This window comes from Harmonia axyridis, chromosome X (assembly GCF_914767665.1).
Source record: "Harmonia axyridis chromosome X, icHarAxyr1.1, whole genome shotgun sequence".
NCBI lineage: Eukaryota > Metazoa > Arthropoda > Insecta > Coleoptera > Coccinellidae > Harmonia > Harmonia axyridis.
In genome coordinates this window covers 27,210,983-27,230,948 of record NC_059508.1, presented here as the reverse complement: position 1 = coordinate 27,230,948, position 19,966 = coordinate 27,210,983, and the positions used below count along the sequence as shown (strand labels likewise).

Here is a 19,966-nt window from a genome sequence, read left to right as displayed (position 1 = left end):
GTGTGACTAATTCAACTATTTAATATAAATCTTAACCATAAAGGTAAAGCTAGGGATAGAGTAAAAATTATATGACTTGAGGCTGTAAAAATGTAAGGAAATAACCCTATTGAGTTATTAATTATAATGAAGTAAAATAATACAATAAATATTAAAGTATTATTTTTTTTTGTAATGATTTTGAATTCTTTATGTAGAGTAATTAATATATTTTGAATTAAAAAGTTAAATCGATTAGGAATTAGTCAGAATATAGAAGGAATAAATAAAAAACTAATAATTATTCTTAGTCAATTTAAAGGTAATATAAAATAAGATGAAGGATCAAAAGAAGAAAAAAGATTTATTATCATTTTCAAGAAAGTTTTTTATTTAATAATTTAAAATTTTTTAAAGGAGATTTTTTATGAGAATAAAATATTTTAATGTTTAAAATAATAAATAAAAGTGTTATAAAAATATATAAGGAAAACCAATCCATAGGTATAGTTTGAGGAATTAAAAATTATTCTGAGAATGATTTTAGTTTGACAAACTAATGTTATAGGTTAACTAAATTTTTCATTAGAAGTAGTCGTTAATTACTATAAAGTGGTTTAAGAGACCAATACTTATCTTTCAGTCATCTAATGAAAAATTTTCTACCCATTTAATGAAATTTTGGGGAGAAATTCTTTCAATAGAAATAGGTATAAATCTATGGTTTGCTCCACAAATTTCTGAACATTGACCAAAAAAAATTCCAGTTCGATTTAAATTAAATCTAAGTTGATTTAATCGCCCTGGGGAGGCATCGACTTTTACTCCTGTTGAAGGAACTGTTCAAGAATGAATTACGTCAGAAGATGAAGTTAGAATTCGAATATGAGAAAGATATGGTAAAATAGTTCGATTATCAACTTCTAGTAATCGAAAATTAAAAAGTTGATTATTATTAATTAAATATGAATCAAATTCAAGATTTTTAAAATCTGTATATTCATAGGTTCAATATCATTGATGACCAATAGTTTTAATAGTAACTAAAGGGTTACGGATTTCATCAATTAAGTAAATTAATTTTAAAGAAGGAAAAGCAATAAAAATTAAAGTTAATGCTGGTATGATAGTTCAAATTGTTTCAATATTGTGTCCTTCTAATATAAAACGATGGTTATAATTATTTAATGTTAGTCTCATTATGGTATATGTTACAATACAAGTGATTATTATTAAGATCAAAAGGGCGTGATCATGAAAAAATCTTAATTGTTCCAGTAAATATGAAGCTCTGTCTAAAAATATATATGATTTTCAAGTCGCTATTTCTAAAAAAAGGTAAATCTTTATAATTGGGGTTTAAATCCAATGCACTAATCTGCCATATTAGAATTTTTGAGCTAAGATTGGTACTTCTGAATAAGAATGTTCATTAGGGGGAGAAAGTTGGAGTCATTCAATTAAAGAGGGTACATTAGAATTAAACTTTCTTAAACGTATTGAATAAAATCTTTCTCAAATAATTAAGATTATAAAGATTATTCTAAGAGAGGAAATTATAGATCCAATAGAAGAAATTTTATTTCATTTGTAATAAGCATCAGGATAATCAGAGTATCGTCGAGGTATTCCTCTTAGTCCTAAGAAGTGTTGAGGAAAAAATGTTAAGTTTACCCCAATAAATATAATTAAAAATTGGATTTGTAATAATTTATTGTTAAGATTGAATCCTGTAATTAAAGGGAATCAATGGATAAATCCTGCTATAATGGCAAATACAGCTCCTATAGATAAAACGTAATGGAAATGAGCTACAACATAATAGGTATCATGTAAAATAATATCTATGGAAGAGTTAGCTAAAATTACTCCTGTTAATCCACCAATTGTAAATAAAAATAAAAATCCCAGGGTTCATAAAATTGAAGGTGTATAGTAAAATTGTATTCCATGTAAAGTTGCTAATCAAGAAAAAATTTTAATTCCAGTGGGTACTGCAATAATTATAGTAGCTGAAGTAAAATAAGCTCGAGTATCAACATCTATTCCCACTGTAAATATGTGATGAGCTCATACTACAAATCCTAGAAGTCCAATAGCTAATATAGCATAAATTATTCCTAAAGAACCAAAGGCAATTTTTTTCCCTCTTTCTTGTGTAATAATATGGGAAATTATACCAAATCCTGGGAGAATTAAAATATAAACTTCAGGATGGCCAAAAAATCAAAATAAATGTTGGTATAAAATTGGGTCTCCCCCACCGGTTGGATCAAAAAAAGAAGAATTTAAGTTTCGGTCAGTTAATAGTATAGTAATTGCTCCTGCAAGAACTGGTAGTGATAGTAATAAAAGAATTGCTGTAATAAGAACAGATCATACAAATAAAGGAGTTTTATCAAGTATTATACCAAATGGACGTATATTTATAATAGTTGAAATGAAATTTACTGCACCTAAAATTGAGGAAATTCCTGCTAAATGTAAACTAAAAATCACTTAATCTACTGAAGGCCCGTTATGTGTTAAATTAGAAGAAAGAGGAGGGTAAACAGTTCATCCTGTTCCTGCCCCTATTTCTACGATTGTTCTTAAAATTAAAAGAGTTAAAGCAGGGGGTAAAAGTCAAAATCTTATGTTATTTAATCGTGGAAATGCTATATCAGGAGCTCCAATTATTAAAGGAACTAATCAATTTCCAAAACCCCCAATTATAATAGGTATTACTATAAAGAAAATTATAATGAAAGCATGAGCTGTAACAATTATATTATAAATTTGGTCGTTTCCAATTAATCTTCCTCTAGTTCCTAATTCTAACCGAATTAAAATACTTAACGATGTTCCTACTATTCCTGCCCATATTCCAAATAAAAAGTATAATGTTCCAATATCTTTATGATTAGTAGAAAATAATCATTTATTCGATAAAGTGGCTGAATTAAAGCGTTAAATTGTAAATTTAATTATGAGTTTTCTCCTTTATTAAGCCTTATATTCAATTATGATTATAAATTGCAAATTTATAGGTGAATATTATTCTAAGGCTTAGAATAATTCTATTTTTAACTTTGAAGGTTACTAGTTTATTTAACTTAAATCCTTAATAAATTCTAAAAATTACAGTAAAAATGATTAATCCGTAAATATTCACTCAATTTAAAAAAATTACATAGTAAGAGTTAATATAATTAAATTTTTTATTTTCATTTAATTTTATTATTAAAGATTGAAGTATTAAGCGTATATAAATATATATACAAATTAAAGTAATAAAAATTATTATAAAAGATAGAAAATAAAAGTGATTTTCAATTAAAGTTTTTAGAATTAGTCACTTAGGAAAAAATCCTAAAAAAGGGGGGATTCCTCCTAGAGAAAAGAAATTTAAAAAAAAATAGAATTTTAAAGTTTTATTGTAATTCATATTATTTATAAGATCTTTAATGTTAAAGATTTTATATTTATTAAAAATTAAGATTATATTTAAAGAAATAAAAGTATAAATTAAAAAGTATAATATTCATAAGGATTGATTTAATATTATTATTCTTAATATTCAACCAATATGGTTAATGGAAGATAAGGCAAGAATTTTATTTAATCTGGTTTGGTTCCATGTTTTTACACTCCCTAAGGTTATACATATCAAAATAATCAAAATAAAGAATAGGTTTAATTTAAAATTATATATAATTAAAATTATTGGGGCAATTTTTTGTCAAGTTATTAATAATAATGCATTAGCTCATCTTAGTCCTTCTAGGACTTCTGGGTATCAAAAGTGAAAAGGGGCTGCTCCTATTTTTATAAGGATAGCTCTGTTAAACAAAAATATAGAAGTAGGTATTAATTGCTCGATAGAATTGATTAAAATAAATGAATTTAAAAAAGAAAATAAAACTAGAATTGATGCAGAAACTTGAACTAAAAAATATTTCAAGGAGGATTCAGAAGAATACTTAAAATTATCTAAATTTATAATAGGAATAAAAGCTAAGAGGTTTAATTCTAAACCAATCCAGATATTAATTCATGAATAAGCAGAAATAGAAATAAGAGTTCCTCTTATTATTAAAATTAAAAATATTAATTTTATAGTTTTAATTATAAAGAAAAGGGGTATACCTTTATAAATGGGGTATGAACCCATCAGCTTCTTTAGCTTATCTTTATATTCTAGTATAAGATGTACAAGAGTTTTTGAAACTCTAAGAAATAATTTAATTTTATTGAATATAATTACAAAAAAAAATTAACAATTAAAAATTTAACTTATTAAGTTAAATTTAAAATTTAATATTTTAACCTTAAATAAAAACTATTAAATTTTCATTAATTTAAGTGTACAAAAATTAATTCACAAAGTAAAAAATCCTATAAAATAGGATTATTTATATAAATATATTCGATAAATTTGAGTTGATTTTGGTCGTCCTACTTCAGGATCAATTTCAACATTCTAAACTAATCCTGAGGCTAAGTCCAACAATCAACACCAAATCCGATAAATTTGAGTTGATTTTGGTCGTCCTACTTCAGGATCAATTCCAATATTCTAAACCAATCCTGAGACTAAGCCCAACAATCAATACCAAATCCGATAAATTTGAGTTGATTTTGGTGCCCTACTTCAGGATCAATTTCAACATTCTAAACCAATCCTGAGGCTAAGTCCAACAATCAACACCAAACCCGATAAATTTGAGTTGATTTTAGTCGTCCTACTTCAGGATCAATTTCAACATTCTAAACCAATCCTGAGACTAAGTCCAACAATCAACACCAAATCCGATAAATTTGAGTTGATTTTGGTGCCCTACTTCAGGATCAATTTCAACATTCTAAACCAATCCTGAGGCTAAGTCCAACAATCAACACCAAACCCGATAAATTTGAGTTGATTTTGGTCGTCCTACTTCAGGATCAATTCCAATATTCTAAACCAATCCTGAGGCTAAGTCCAACAATCAACACCAAATCCGATAAATTTGAGTTGATTTTGGTGTCCTACTTCAGGATCAATTTCAACATTCTAAACTAATCCTGAGGCTAAGTCCAACAATCAGCACCAAATCCGATAAATTTGAGTTGATTTTGGTCGTCCTACTTCAGGATCAATTTCAATATTCTAAACCAATCCTGAGGCTAAGTCCAACAATCAACACCAAACCCGATAAATTTGAGTTGATTTTGATCGTCCTACTTCAGGATCAATTTCAATATTCTAAACCAATCCTGAGGCTAAGTCCAACAATCAACGTTTAAGTTTTTAAAATTATTAGTTTTTGATTTTGAATAACTAAGAAACTGACTTTTAAATTTTTAAAATTTTTAAATATCACCTTATTAATAAATTTGTATAAGAATTCTATGGGGGGGGATCAATAGAATTCAATTTACAAAAATTTGAATAAATGGATTTATATTTAAAAATCAAAAAATTTTGTAATTAAAAATTATTCTTTCAATTTTATTTTCACAGAAAAGGTTTAAATTTTCTATAAAATAAATTTTCTGTTAGACTAGAAGAAGAATTTTTTCTAAAAGTTGATTTTTCTAACAAAATAGTTTGGAAAAAGAGATTTTATGATAAATCCTTTTTTCACATAAAAAATAATCGATCCCTGTAAAATTTTGTAATCCGAAGATTTTTTCCAAATTTCATCAAATTTCACGAAATTTGGCATTTTTTTCAAAAATTTCGGGGATGGAACTAGGGGTGGGTTGCACATGTTTCATCTCATCAAAATGATCCTTTCTTCAGGCGCCCTAATAGGAATTTCCTCATACATCGGCTTTTATATCCAAGTGTTATAATTGTTTTTTAGACAATAATGTCAATTTTAAAGATCAAATTTTTCGAAAAATTTCAAAAAAAAACGAAAAAAATGCAAAATTTTGCAATTTTTTGCATTTTTTGGGTCAAAATTTGGGCAAAAAAAAATGGCCTAAAATCGATACTTTATTAGCAGTATTAATTTAAATTTTGTCTTTTAATAGGGTTTTTCTCTTGGACCCTATGCCTTTTTAATTAAAGAATTTATTTATATATATCTATAATATTTAATAATTAATAATTACTTATTAATATATAATTATTTATATATAAGGGCGAAATATATCTTACATTGGATAGTACCATTAGTAATATTCTAGGTGCTAATTTTAATTAAATAGTTAAAATAAACATTTTTAAATATATAAAAACCGATTTAATATTGGTATCTTAAGGGATATATAATAGTACTCCCGAAAAAAAGAGAAAGAATATATAAAGTAAATCAGTATATAAAAACGACGGTGAATTTCGAGAATTTCTATATTAATAAATATTTTATATATTAATAATATTTATAATATATATATAAAGAGTATAAATTATTTATAATTAATTTAACATCAAAATATTAACATTTTATTTATATAAGAATTAAATTATAATTAATCTATAATTATTAATAATATATTAAAAATTATTAGTTATTAATAAAGTTAATTTTTAATGAAAAATTCAAAATTAATGAAAAAAAAAAAAAAAACCTAAGTATTAATGAATTAAATTATCATTAAGAAATATTATTTCTAAAGTATTATGGTATTTATCATGAAAATGAAGTTATTCTTATTTTAACTAAATCTATTAAAAATTACGTGAAAAATAGATTTAGAAAAATAAAATTAATAAAGATTTCATAAAAAATTTAAATTAAAATATCTAACAAAAAAATGTAATTTTTAAATATTTGGTTAAATTTGTCTATTTTTTGGTTGTCTCGAATAATTTTTAATTTATTGGATAAAAAGTGATCTTAAAGGGTAAAAAAAAGATTTGTTAGTAAAGTAAAGTTATTATGTCAATATTTTGATTTAAATTATAATTATTTTAAGTTTAATTATTACATAGTTAAAAAAATTATGTATAAAAATTTAGGATTTTCATAAAATTCGAGTAATTTTTGAAAATTTTATATAAATGCTTAAAAGGAAATCGCTCATAAAAAAAAAATCTATATTTTTTTGTTAGAAATTTAAATTTAAATAATTTTTAAAAATTGTGATATGGAAATTATCTAATAATTTTTTTTGAAAAAATTATTTGTTAGTGTAATAAAGTTATTTCGTTTAAAAATTTTGTGAAAAATTGTTAAAAATTTATCAAAATTTATGGATTTTTGAAAATTTTGATGATTAGGGGAGGAATTTTTTTTTTCATTTTTCATAAATTTGATTTTTATATAATTTTGAAAATTTTTATAATAGGTTAATTTAAATATTTTAATAAAAATAGAAAATGTTTAGTTTCGGGGGGAACTAAATTAATAAATTTAAAATTAAATTTATTTTGAATTTTAAAAAATTTAATTTTTGATTATTTTATTTTATAATAAAACTATAATTTATTTTTTAAAAATTATTGTATTTATTAAGAATTTTTTAAATCCGATAATTTAAAATATTTTTGATATTTGGTAGGCTTCAGTTTATTACAAAATTTATTTTATTAAAATTAAATTTGAATAAAGCTATAACAGTCGGCAATAAGAATTGTTACAATTTAAATTGTTTAGTATTGGATTTAGTGAGTAGGGTAGCACTAAATTTAAGGGTATAACTTGTAAATCCTTGGGGGAAAATTTTTTAATTTAGAGTTAAAAAGTTTAAGGTTTGGTTATTATCTAAGGGGACGTTTTTGACGGGAGGAAGTTACAAAGATTTGTTAACATAAAGTTTTTATAATTATAATTTATTTTTTAAAAATTATTGTATTTATTAAGAATTTTTTAAATCCGATAATTTAAAATATTTTTGATATTTGGTAGGCTTCAGTTTATTACAAAATTTATTTTATTAAAATTAAATTTGAATAAAGCTATAACAGTCGGCAATAAGAATTGTTACAATTTAAATTGTTTAGTATTGGATTTAGTGAGTAGGGTAGCACTAAATTTAAGGGTATAACTTGTAAATCCTTGGGGGAAAATTTTTTAATTTAGAGTTAAAAAGTTTAAGGTTTGGTTATTATCTAAGGGGACGTTTTTGACGGGAGGAAGTTACAAAGATTTGTTAACATAAAGTTTTTAAAATTATTAGTTTTAATAATTTAATTTTTTAAATTTAATTTAATTATTATTATTTCTAAATAAAGTTAATTTTTTTTTGTTTGAAATGAATTTTAACTAAATGTAGTCTTTTTTGGGTTTTAGTTAATTAGATATTTGATTATGGTATTAGATATATATATTCATTCAAGATTTATATGAATATTGTTTTAAATTTAATAAATTAGTAGTGTATATTTTTAATTATTAAAAAAATTTAGAATTAGTGATAAGATTTAGTATTTGCAATTTTTGTGCCAGCAGCAGCGGTTATACAAAAAATATAATATATATTTATTAGCTTTAATTAATAGAATTAAAAATTAAAAAAGAAATTTTAAGTTTTAAGGTGAAATTTTAATTTATTAATATTTTTAATTATGTTTTTATGAGGTTAAGAAATTATTATAATAAACTAGGATTAGATACCCTATTATTAATTAAGTAAATTATAAAGTTAAGTGATTAATAGTTAAGTTCTTTAAAGCTAAATGATTTGGCGGTATTTTTACTTTTCAGAGGAACCTGTTCTATAAACGATAATCCACGATTAAAATTACTTTAGTTAGAAACTTTTATATCGTCGTTGTTGAATATTTTTTTAGAAATTAATATTTAGATATTTTTTAAAAATTTAAATCAGATCAAGGTGAAGTTTATATTAAAGTAGAAATGGGTTACATTAAATTATATTTATGGATTTATATATTTTAAAAGTTTTATGAAATTGGATTTGATTGTAATTAAATATTTTTATTTTTAATGATTTAGTACTAAAATATGCACATATTGCCCGTCGCTTTCATCTAATATGGAATAAGTCGTAACATAGTAGATTTACTGGAAAGTGATTCTAGAATGTCAGTTTAGAGCTTGAATAAGCATCTTATTTACATTAAGAAGATAATTAATAATTTAAATTGAATTTTAAAATTTATTTAATTAATATATATATATATATATATATATATATATATATATAATTTTATTAAATAATTAGTATTTTTATTAGATTAAGAAAAATTTTATTTTATGATAGATTAATAGTACTGAAAAGGAAAATTATATAAATTTATAAAAGAAACAATATTGTGTACCTTGTGTATCAGGGTTTATTAAAAATTTAATATTTATATATTTATCTCGAATTTAAAAGAGCTATATAGTTATAAATATTATTGTTTAATAAATATTTATAATAATTATATAGTAATGAAACGTTATTCGTTTTTAAATATATCTAGTTTTTTAAGAAAAGAATTTAATTCATTATAAAAATTATAAAAATTTAATTTTTAATTTTTTGAATTTTTATTTTAATAGTTTTAGGGATAAGCTTAAAATTAAATTATTATAATTAAATATTATAAATTAATAATTTATAGAATTAGAAATTTTTACTATTTGAAGTTTGTTAAAATTTGTTATTTAATTAAAAATATTTATATATTAATTTAATTTTTTTATTAAAGTAAATTTAATAATAAAAATTATATTGAAATAATGATAAAATTAGTATTAATTATTTTGTAAAAATATAAGTAATTACGAAAGGTTTAATTAAGTAATTAGGCAAAAATATCTTTCACCTGTTTAATAAAAACATCTCTTTTTGATTATAATTTAAAGTAGGACCTGCCCACTGAATAAAATTTGAAGGGCCGCAGTATTTTGACTGTGCAAAGGTAGCATAATCATTAGTTTTTTAATTGAAAGCTTGTATGAATGGTTTGATGAGAAGATAACTTTCTAAATTTTATTATTTAAAAATTTTATTTTTAAGTTAAAAAGCTTAAATTTTTTTTAAAGACGAGAAGACCCTATAGAGTTTAATTTATAAAAGATTTTTAATTTAAAGAATTATAAAATTTAAAATTTTTGTTAAATTTGATTGGGGTGATAAAAAAATTAGATTAACTTTTTTAATTTTAACCATTAATTTATGAAAAATTGATCCATTTTTATGATTAAAAGAATAAATTACCTTAGGGATAACAGCGTTATTTTTTTTTAGAGTTCAAATCGAAAGAAAAGATTGCGACCTCGATGTTGGATTAAAGTTAAATTTAGGTGTAGAAGCTTAAATATTTGGTCTGTTCGACCATTAAAACTTTACATGATCTGAGTTTAAACCGGTGTAAGCCAGGTTGGTTTCTATCTTTAATAATTTAATAAATTTTAGTACGAAAGGACCAAGTTTATGATTTAAAATTTTATAAATGAATAAAATTATTATTTTGGCAGATTAGTGCGTTAGATTTAGAATCTTTATAAGTATTTTATACAAATAATAATTGATATAATTTTAATTTTGATAATTTTTATTTTAATAATTATTTGTATTTTAGTTAGAGTAGCTTTTTTAACTTTATTAGAACGTAAGTTATTAGGGTATATTCAAATTCGAAAAGGCCCTGATAAAGTAGGTTTTTTAGGAATTTTACAGCCTTTTAGTGATGCAATTAAATTATTTAGAAAAGAAATAATTTTTCCTTATATGGCTAATATTTTAATTTATATTATATCACCAGTTTTTAATTTAATTTTAGCATTAATATTATGAATTAGAATACCTTTTTATTGTTATTTATTTAAGTTTAATTTTTCTGTATCGTTTTTTTTTGTAATTTCTAGTTTTAGTGTGTATACAATTATATTATCGGGTTGATCTTCAAATTCGATTTATTCTTTATTAGGAAGGCTTCGTTCTGTTGCTCAAGTAATTTCTTATGAAGTAAGAATATTTTTAATTTTATTATCATTTTTAGTGTTAATTATATCTTTAAATTTAATAGATTTTATTTTTTATCAAAAATATGTTTGATTTGTTATATTTAATTTTCCTCTAAGAATAATATGATTTATTTCAAGATTAGCTGAAACTAATCGAACTCCTTTTGATTTTTCTGAGGGTGAATCAGAGTTAGTTTCAGGATTTAACGTTGAATATAGAAGTTTTGGATTTGCTTTTATTTTTATGGCTGAATATTCTAATATTATTTTTATAAGAATAATAAGAAGGTTGATTTTTATAGGAGGAGATTTTTATTCTATTATATTTTTTTTAAAATTATTATTTTTTTCTTTTATATGAATTTGGGTTCGAGGGACTTTACCTCGTTATCGATATGATAAATTAATATATTTATCTTGAAAGGTTTTTTTGCCTGTTTCTTTGAATATACTTATATTAAATTTTAGATTAAGATTATTATTTATAGTATTAATTATATAGTTAATTAAATTTTGTATAAATCAATAGAAATTTAAATTCTTTCTTATATTTTCAAAATATATGCTTTTCAAGCTCATTGATTAATTAAATATTCATCAGTCTCAAATTTTATAAATAATTGAGTTTAATATAAAGTATATGAAATAGATTAAGGTAAAAATTTGTCCTATGAAAATAAAAGGATCTTCAACTGGTTTAGCTCCGATTCATGTTAAAATTATAACTGTAACGATAAAATTTCAAAATATAATTTTATTAATATAATAAAAGCTGTTTCTTTTCATTATTTTGAAATTAATAAAAGGTATAAAATAAAGAATAGCAATTGATATTACTAAAGCAATTACACCTCCAAGTTTATTGGGAATAGAGCGAAGAATTGCATAAGCAAATAAAAAATATCATTCTGGTTGAATATGAGGAGGGGTGGAAAGAGGATTAGCTGGGATAAAATTATCAGGATCTCTTAATATATAAGGATATAGAATAATAATATTTAAAATAAAAAATATTATAATGAGAAAACCTAAAATATCTTTAAAGGATAAATATGGATGAAAACTAATTTTATCTAGATTAGAATTAGATCCTAAAGGATTACTAGAGCCAGAGTTATGTAAAAATAGTAAATGAATTATAATTAAAGCTGAAATAATGAAAGGTAAAATAAAATGAAATGAATAAAATCGGTTTAATGTAGCATTGTCAACAGCAAAACCTCCTCATAGTCAAATAACGATAGAATTTCCTAGGTAAGGGATTGCAGAAACTAAATTTGTAATTACAGTTGCTCCTCAAAAAGATATTTGCCCTCAGGGAAGAACATAACCTAAAAAGGCTGTAGCTATAGATATAAATAAAATAGTAGTTCCTGTCATTCAAGTTTCTGTAAGTTTGTAAGAACCAAAATATAAGCCTCGCCTAATATGTAAATATAAACATATAAAAAATAAAGAGGCTCCATTTGCATGAATAGTTCGTATTAACCATCCTATATTTACGTCTCGACAAATATGAGTTACTCTATTAAAAGCTAAATCTACGTTTGCACAATAATGTATAGATAAAAATAATCCTGTAATAATTTGTATTATTAAACACAAGCCTAATAAAGATCCAAAATTTCATAAATATGAAATATTTCTTGGTGTAGGTAGATCGATTAAAGAGTTATTAATAATTTTCGTTAAAGAATTAATTTTTCGTATTGGTATTTTCATATTTAAATTGACGTAACGGTCCAAATTTTACTTTAGTAATTTTTACAACTGCAATTATTGAAATTAATAAATAAAAAACCAAAATTAAAAATATGTTAGAATTTGGGTAATTTAAAAATTTATTTAAATTTAAATAAAAATTTCTAATTAAATCTATTTTATGTAAAATTTCATTATTAATATTTTGATTTATTAAATATAGATTTATATTATTTATAAATATAGTAATTATAAATAAACTAATTATAATAAATATAATATATTTATTAAATTTAAATTTTTCATTAGAGGCAGTTCTTGTTATATAAATAAATAAAATTAGTAAACCTCCAATTATAATTAATATTAAAATATATGAAAATCAAAAGTTTGATCTTATTAATCCTATAATGATACAAGTTATAATTGTATAAGTTAAAATAAGTAGTCCTAAGGATAGGGGGTGGGTAAGAAAAATTGCCAAAAAATTTAAAAATGTTAAAATTAAGATTTCAGAGGGTAGTTTAATAAAAAATATTAATTTTGGAGATTAAAGATATATTTGTTTTCCTCTGATATTTTAAAAGATTAAATCTTAAAGCTGGTTTACAAGACCAGTATTTTTTTTAAATTATTAAAATATGGAAATAATTTTTTTAAGTATGTTTATTTTTAGAATTTTAAATTTTTTTATTAATCGAAAACATTTATTAATAACATTACTTAGATTAGAATTAGTAATTTTAACTTTATTTATAATAATATATTTTTATTTATCTTATTTTAGTTATGAATTTTATTTTGTAGTAGTTTTTTTAACTATAAGTGTTTGTGAAAGAGTTTTGGGATTATCTTTATTAGTGTCAATAATTCGTTCTTATGGAAATGATTATTTTAATTCATTAAATATTTTATGATAATATTAATAATATTAGTATTTATGATTCCTTTATGTTTTATAAATAAATTTTGATTAATTAAAAATTATTTAATTTTAATAAGAATTTGATTTTTTTCAAAAATTTCTTTTTTATTTTTTAGTTCATTAAATTTTTTTATAGGTATAGATTTTTTATCATATTTTTTGTTATTATTAAGGTTTTGAATTTCTTTTTTAATATTTATAGCTAGAGAAAAACTTTTTAATTTAAAAGATTTCAGTGAGTTATTTAGTATTTTATTATTATTATTATTGCTTTTTTTATTATTAACTTTTTCTTCTATAAATATATTTTTATTTTATATATTTTTTGAGGCTAGGTTAATTCCAATTTTGATTTTGATTTTAGGTTGAGGATATCAGCCTGAACGTATTCAAGCTGGAATATATATATTTTTTTATACAATTATAGCTTCTTTACCAATAATATTGTTTATTTTTATTTATTATTCAAAGTTTAAAACATTAGATTTGACTTATATTAATGTAAATTTATTTAGTTTCATTTTATATTTTATAATAATAATAGTATTTTTAGTTAAAATGCCGATATTTTTATTTCATTTATGATTGCCTAAAGCACATGTAGAAGCTTCAGTTGCTGGGTCTATAATATTAGCAGGAGTGATATTAAAGTTAGGAAGATATGGACTTATTCGATTTTTAACTATATTTATATATCTAGGAGTTGAGGTTAATTTTTTTTTAATTAATTTATCTTTAATAGGAGGGATTTTAGTTTCTTTAAGTTGTTTACGTCAAAGAGATATAAAATCTTTAATTGCTTATTCTTCAGTTGTTCATATAGGACTTTTATTGTCAGGTTTATTAACATTTAATTCTTGAGGAATTACTGGATCTTTAATAATAATATTAGCTCATGGCTGTTGTTCTTCAGGATTATTTGTTTTAGTAAATATAAATTATGAACGTATTGTTAGTCGAAGTATTTTTATTAATAAAGGTTTAATTAATATTGTACCTTTTTTATCTTTATGGTGATTTTTGTTAGTAATTAGAAATATAGCTGCACCACCTTCTTTAAATTTGTTAAGAGAAATTTTGTTAATTAATAGTTTAATTAATTATTCTCATATTTGTATATTTATATTAATAATTATAACTTTTTTGAGAGCTTCTTATAGTTTGTATTTATATTCTTTTAGTCAACATGGAAAATTTTACAGAAGATTATATTTTTTTGAATTAATTTCTTATCGAGAATTAATTTTATTACTCATACATTGGGTTCCTTTAAATTTAATTTTATTAAAAAGAGATTTATTTTTCTTTTACTTAAATAGTTTATATAAAATATTGATTTGTGGAGTCAATGAAGTTACTTTAACTTTAAGTAATATCTTTTTGTGTAATTTTTTCTAGATTAATACTTAGGTTTTTTTTTTTTTTTTTTTTGTTTTAGATTATTTTTACTTAATACAGGAAAGGTTTATTTTATTGAGTGAAGAATTTTTAATTTAAATTCAATAGAAGTAGAAATATTAATTCTTTTAGATTGAATATCTTTATTATTTGTTTCTTTTGTTTTATTTATTTCTACCATAGTAATTTTTTATAGAAAATCTTATATATCTAAGGATTTATCTATTAATCGTTTTATTATACTAGTTTTTATATTTGTTCTATCTATATTATTAATAATTTTAAGTCCAAATTTAATTTCAATTTTATTGGGTTGAGATGGGTTAGGATTAGTTTCTTATTGTTTAGTAATTTATTATCAAAATGTAAAATCTTATTCAGCTGGTATATTAACAGCTTTATCTAATCGAGTAGGAGATGCAATATTAATAATTTCTATTGCTTGGATAATAAATTTTGGAAGATGAAATTTTATATTATATATTGATTATTATTATAGAGATAAAAGAATAATAATTGTAGGTTTGTTAATTATTATTGCTGCTTTAACTAAAAGTGCACAAATTCCTTTTTCAGCTTGATTACCAGCAGCTATAGCTGCTCCTACTCCTGTTTCAGCATTAGTACATTCTTCAACTTTAGTAACAGCAGGGGTTTATTTATTAATTCGATTTCATTTATTATTGGAAAATTATTCTTTTGTGTTAATATTCATTGGATTGATAACAATATTAATCTCAGGTTTAGCAGCTAATTTTGAATATGATTTAAAAAAAATTATTGCTTTATCAACTTTAAGTCAGTTAGGTTTAATAGTTACTATTTTAAGATTAGGTTTATATGAATTAGCTTTTTTTCATTTATTAATTCATGCTTTATTTAAAGCCTTATTATTTATATGTGCAGGTAATTTTATTCATTTAATAGGAGAATCTCAAGATATTCGTTTTATAGGAGGTTTAGTTTATAAAACTCCTATAACTGTAATATATTTTAATGTAAGAAATTTATCATTATGTGGTATTCCCTTTTTTTCTGGATTTTACTCAAAAGATTTAATTATAGAGGTTTATTCTATGACAAGATTAAATATTGTAATTTATTTAATTATATTAATTTCTTTAACATTAACAGTTTCTTATACAGTGCGTTTATTAAATTATTTAATATTTACAGATTATTGTGGGTTTAGAATAAATAGAACTGAAGAATTAAGAGATGAAATAGTTTATAGAATAGGATTTATATTTATTATTGTATTATTTTCAGGAACAGTTCTTATATGATTTATATTTAAGGATATCAATTTAGTTGTATTACCTTTTTTTATGAAAATTTTAATTTTAATTATAGTAATAATTGGGGTAATTATAGGTTTTGAGATTTCTTTATTAAAATTAAATTATAATTTAATTTTTTCTAATTTAATAAAAATTTTAATTTTTTTAGTATTAATATGGAATTTGCCTTATATTTCAACTTTTGGAATAAATTATTTTTTTATTAATTTAGGAATACTAAATTATAAATTTTTAGATCAAGGTTGATCAGAGTCCTTAGGAAGTCAGGGTTTATTTAAATTTTTTAAAAAAATTTCTGTTTTATTTCAGTATATTTTTAAAAATAGTTTAAAGATTTATATAATCATATTTTTAATTTGAATTATTTTGTTATTGATTTATATATTCTACTTAAATAGCTTAATAGAGCGCAATATTGAAGATATTGAGGTAAATTAAAATATTTTTTAAGTATTTATAAGAATTAATCTTTTTTTATAATGAAAATATAATGTTTTAGATAAACTATATAAATAGAAATATTAACAAATTGCTATATATTAAGTTAGAAGCTTAAATTTTTATATTTCTTTAATTGGAGAGTTTCTCATTGGAATCATTAACAGTGACTTACCTCTAGTTTGGTTTCAATTAAATAAGGAATTTAAATTCAAATTTTTAGGTCGAAACTAAATGCAATATTTTGCTTCTTATTTAAGATAAACTGAAAAACAGTATTTTTTAAATGCAAATTAAATGTTAATTTAACTATTATCCTATAAAGATCAGTTTAAGGCTCCTTGTTTTCATTCATGGTATAAACCTAAAATTAAGATTGCTATGAATATAAAAAATATAATGCTAATAATTATAATATTAGAATATTTTATTCTATAAATAAAAGGGATAATAAGGGTAATTTCTACATCAAAAATTAAAAAAATTAAAGCGATTAAAAAAAAGTGAATTGAGAATGGTAGGCGTGCAGAATTTTTAGGGTCAAATCCGCATTCAAAGGGAGAACTTTTTTCTCGATCTTTAAATGTTTTTATTGAAATATAATTTGCAATAATTATTAAAATTATTATAATTCTAAGAATTATTAAAATTAAAGATGAAATTAAGAATATTATCTATACTTTTAAAAGATTTTTTGATTGGAAATCAAATGTAATATTTATACTATATAGATATCTACCTCATCAATAAATAGATATATATAGGAATAGTCATACTACGTCTACAAAATGTCAATATCATGCTGCTGCTTCAAATCCAAAATGGTGATTGTTTCTAAAATGATTAAAGTTTAATCGAGTTAAACATACTAAAAGAAAAATAGAACCAATAATAACATGTAAACCATGGAATCCTGTAGCTATAAAGAATGTTCTTCCATAAACTGAATCGGCTATAGAAAATGGGGCTTCTAAATATTCAATTCCTTGTAGTAAAGAAAAATATATTCCTAGTAAAACAGTAATAATTAATCTTTGAAATGTTTGATTAAAATTATTTTCTATTAATCTATGGTGGGCTCAAGTTACACTTAGGCCTGATCTTAATAGAATAATAGTGTTTAATAATGGGATTTCATTAGGATTAAAGGTATTAATTCCTTTTGGAGGTCAAGTTATTCCTAGTTCGATAGAAGGAGATAATCTTATATGATAAAATCTTCAAAAAAAACTAACAAAGAAAAAAATCTCTGAGGTAATAAATAAAATTATTCCTCATCGTAAACCAAAAGATACTAAAAGAGTGTGGTTTCCTTGAAAGGTTCTTTCTCGAATTACATCTCGTCATCATTGAAATATAATTAGTAAAAGAATTATATTTCTTAAAATAAATAAATTAGAGTTAAAAAGATGGAATCATTTAATTATTCCTATTATTGCAGTTATAGCTCTAAAAGCTCCTAAAATTGGTCAAGGACTATAATCTACTAAATGAAATGGGTGATTTTTTATCATAATTATTTTCTCTAGAATAAAGAGTTCTAAGGATAGCAAAAACATAAGATTGAATTAAAGCTACTGCTGATTCTAATAAAATTAGTATAAATTGAATTATAATAATTAATAAAATAAGCAAATTTACTATAGGACCAGTGTTTCCTAAAAGAGTTAATAAAAGGTGTCCTGCAATTATATTAGCTGATAAACGAATAGCGAGAGTTCCAGGACGAATAATATTTCTAATTGTTTCAATACATACTATAAAAGGTATTAAAATAGAAGGAGTTCCTTGAGGCATTAGATGGGCAAATGAGTGATAAGTGTGGCTAATTCAACTATTTAATATAAATCTTAACCATAAAGGTAAAGCTAGGGATAGAGTAAAAATTATATGACTTGAGGCTGTAAAAATGTAAGGAAATAACCCTATTAAGTTATTAATTATAATGAAGTAAAATAATACAATAAATATTAAAGTATTATTTTTTTTTGTAATGATTTTGAATTCTTTATGTAGAGTAATTAATATATTTTGAATTAAAAAGTTAAATCGATTAGGAATTAGTCAGAATATAGAAGGAATAAATAAAAAACTAATAATTATTCTTAGTCAATTTAAAGGTAATATAAAATAAGATGAAGGATCAAAAGAAGAAAAAAGATTTATTATCATTTTCAAGAAAGTTTTTTATTTAATAATTTAAATTTTTTTAAAGGAGATTTTTTATGAGAATAAAATATTTTAATGTTTAAAATAATAAATAAAAGTGTTATAAAAATATATAAGGAAAACCAATCCATAGGTATAGTTTGAGGAATTAAAAATTATTCTGAGAATGATTTTAGTTTGACAAACTAATGTTATAGGTTAACTAAATTTTTCATTAGAAGTAGTCGTTAATTACTATAAAGTGGTTTAAGAGACCAATACTTATCTTTCAGTCATCTAATGAAAAATTTTCTACCCATTTAATGAAATTTTGGGGAGAAATTCTTTCAATAGAAATAGGTATAAATCTATGGTTTGCTCCACAAATTTCTGAACATTGACCAAAAAAAATTCCAGTTCGATTTAAATTAAATCTAAGTTGATTTAATCGCCCTGGGGAGGCATCGACTTTTACTCCTGTTGAAGGAACTGTTCAAGAATGAATTACGTCAGAAGATGAAGTTAGAATTCGAATATGAGAAAGATATGGTAAAATAGTTCGATTATCAACTTCTAGTAATCGAAAATTAAAAAGTTGATTATTATTAATTAAATATGAATCAAATTCAAGATTTTTAAAATCTGTATATTCATAGGTTCAATATCATTGATGACCAATAGTTTTAATAGTAACTAAAGGGTTACGGATTTCATCAATTAAGTAAATTAATTTTAAAGAAGGAAAAGCAATAAAAATTAAAGTTAATGCTGGTATGATAGTTCAAATTGTTTCAATATTGTGTCCTTCTAATATAAAACGATGGTTATAATTATTTAATGTTAGTCTCATTATGGTATATGTTACAATACAAGTGATTATTATTAAGATCAAAAGGGCGTGATCATGAAAAAATCTTAATTGTTCCAGTAAATATGAAGCTCTGTCTAAAAATATATATGATTTTCAAGTCGCTATTTCTAAAAAAAGGTAAATCTTTATAATTGGGGTTTAAATCCAATGCACTAATCTGCCATATTAGAATTTTTGAGCTAAGATTGGTACTTCTGAATAAGAATGTTCATTAGGGGGAGAAAGTTGAAGTCATTCAATTAAAGAGGGTACATTAGAATTAAATTTTCTTAAACGTATTGAATAAAATCTTTCTCAAATAATTAAGATTATAAAGATTATTCTAAGAGAGGAAATTATAGATCCAATAGAAGAAATTTTATTTCATTTG

At 22.0% G+C, this 19,966-nt stretch overlaps 4 pseudogenes; 1 reads left to right on the top strand and 3 right to left on the bottom strand.

Moving 5' to 3' along the window:
* Nucleotides 1–557: 557 nt before the first annotated feature.
* Nucleotides 558–2,919, bottom strand: LOC123685941 (annotated as a pseudogene).
* Nucleotides 2,920–11,396: 8,477 nt separating this feature from the next.
* Nucleotides 11,397–12,551, bottom strand: LOC123685967 (annotated as a pseudogene).
* A 2,388-nt stretch (nt 12,552–14,939) lies between these two features.
* LOC123685964 lies at nt 14,940–16,528 on the top strand (annotated as a pseudogene).
* Nucleotides 16,529–16,895: 367 nt separating this feature from the next.
* Nucleotides 16,896–19,712, bottom strand: LOC123685965 (annotated as a pseudogene).
* Between the last annotated feature and the right edge of the window lie 254 nt (nt 19,713–19,966).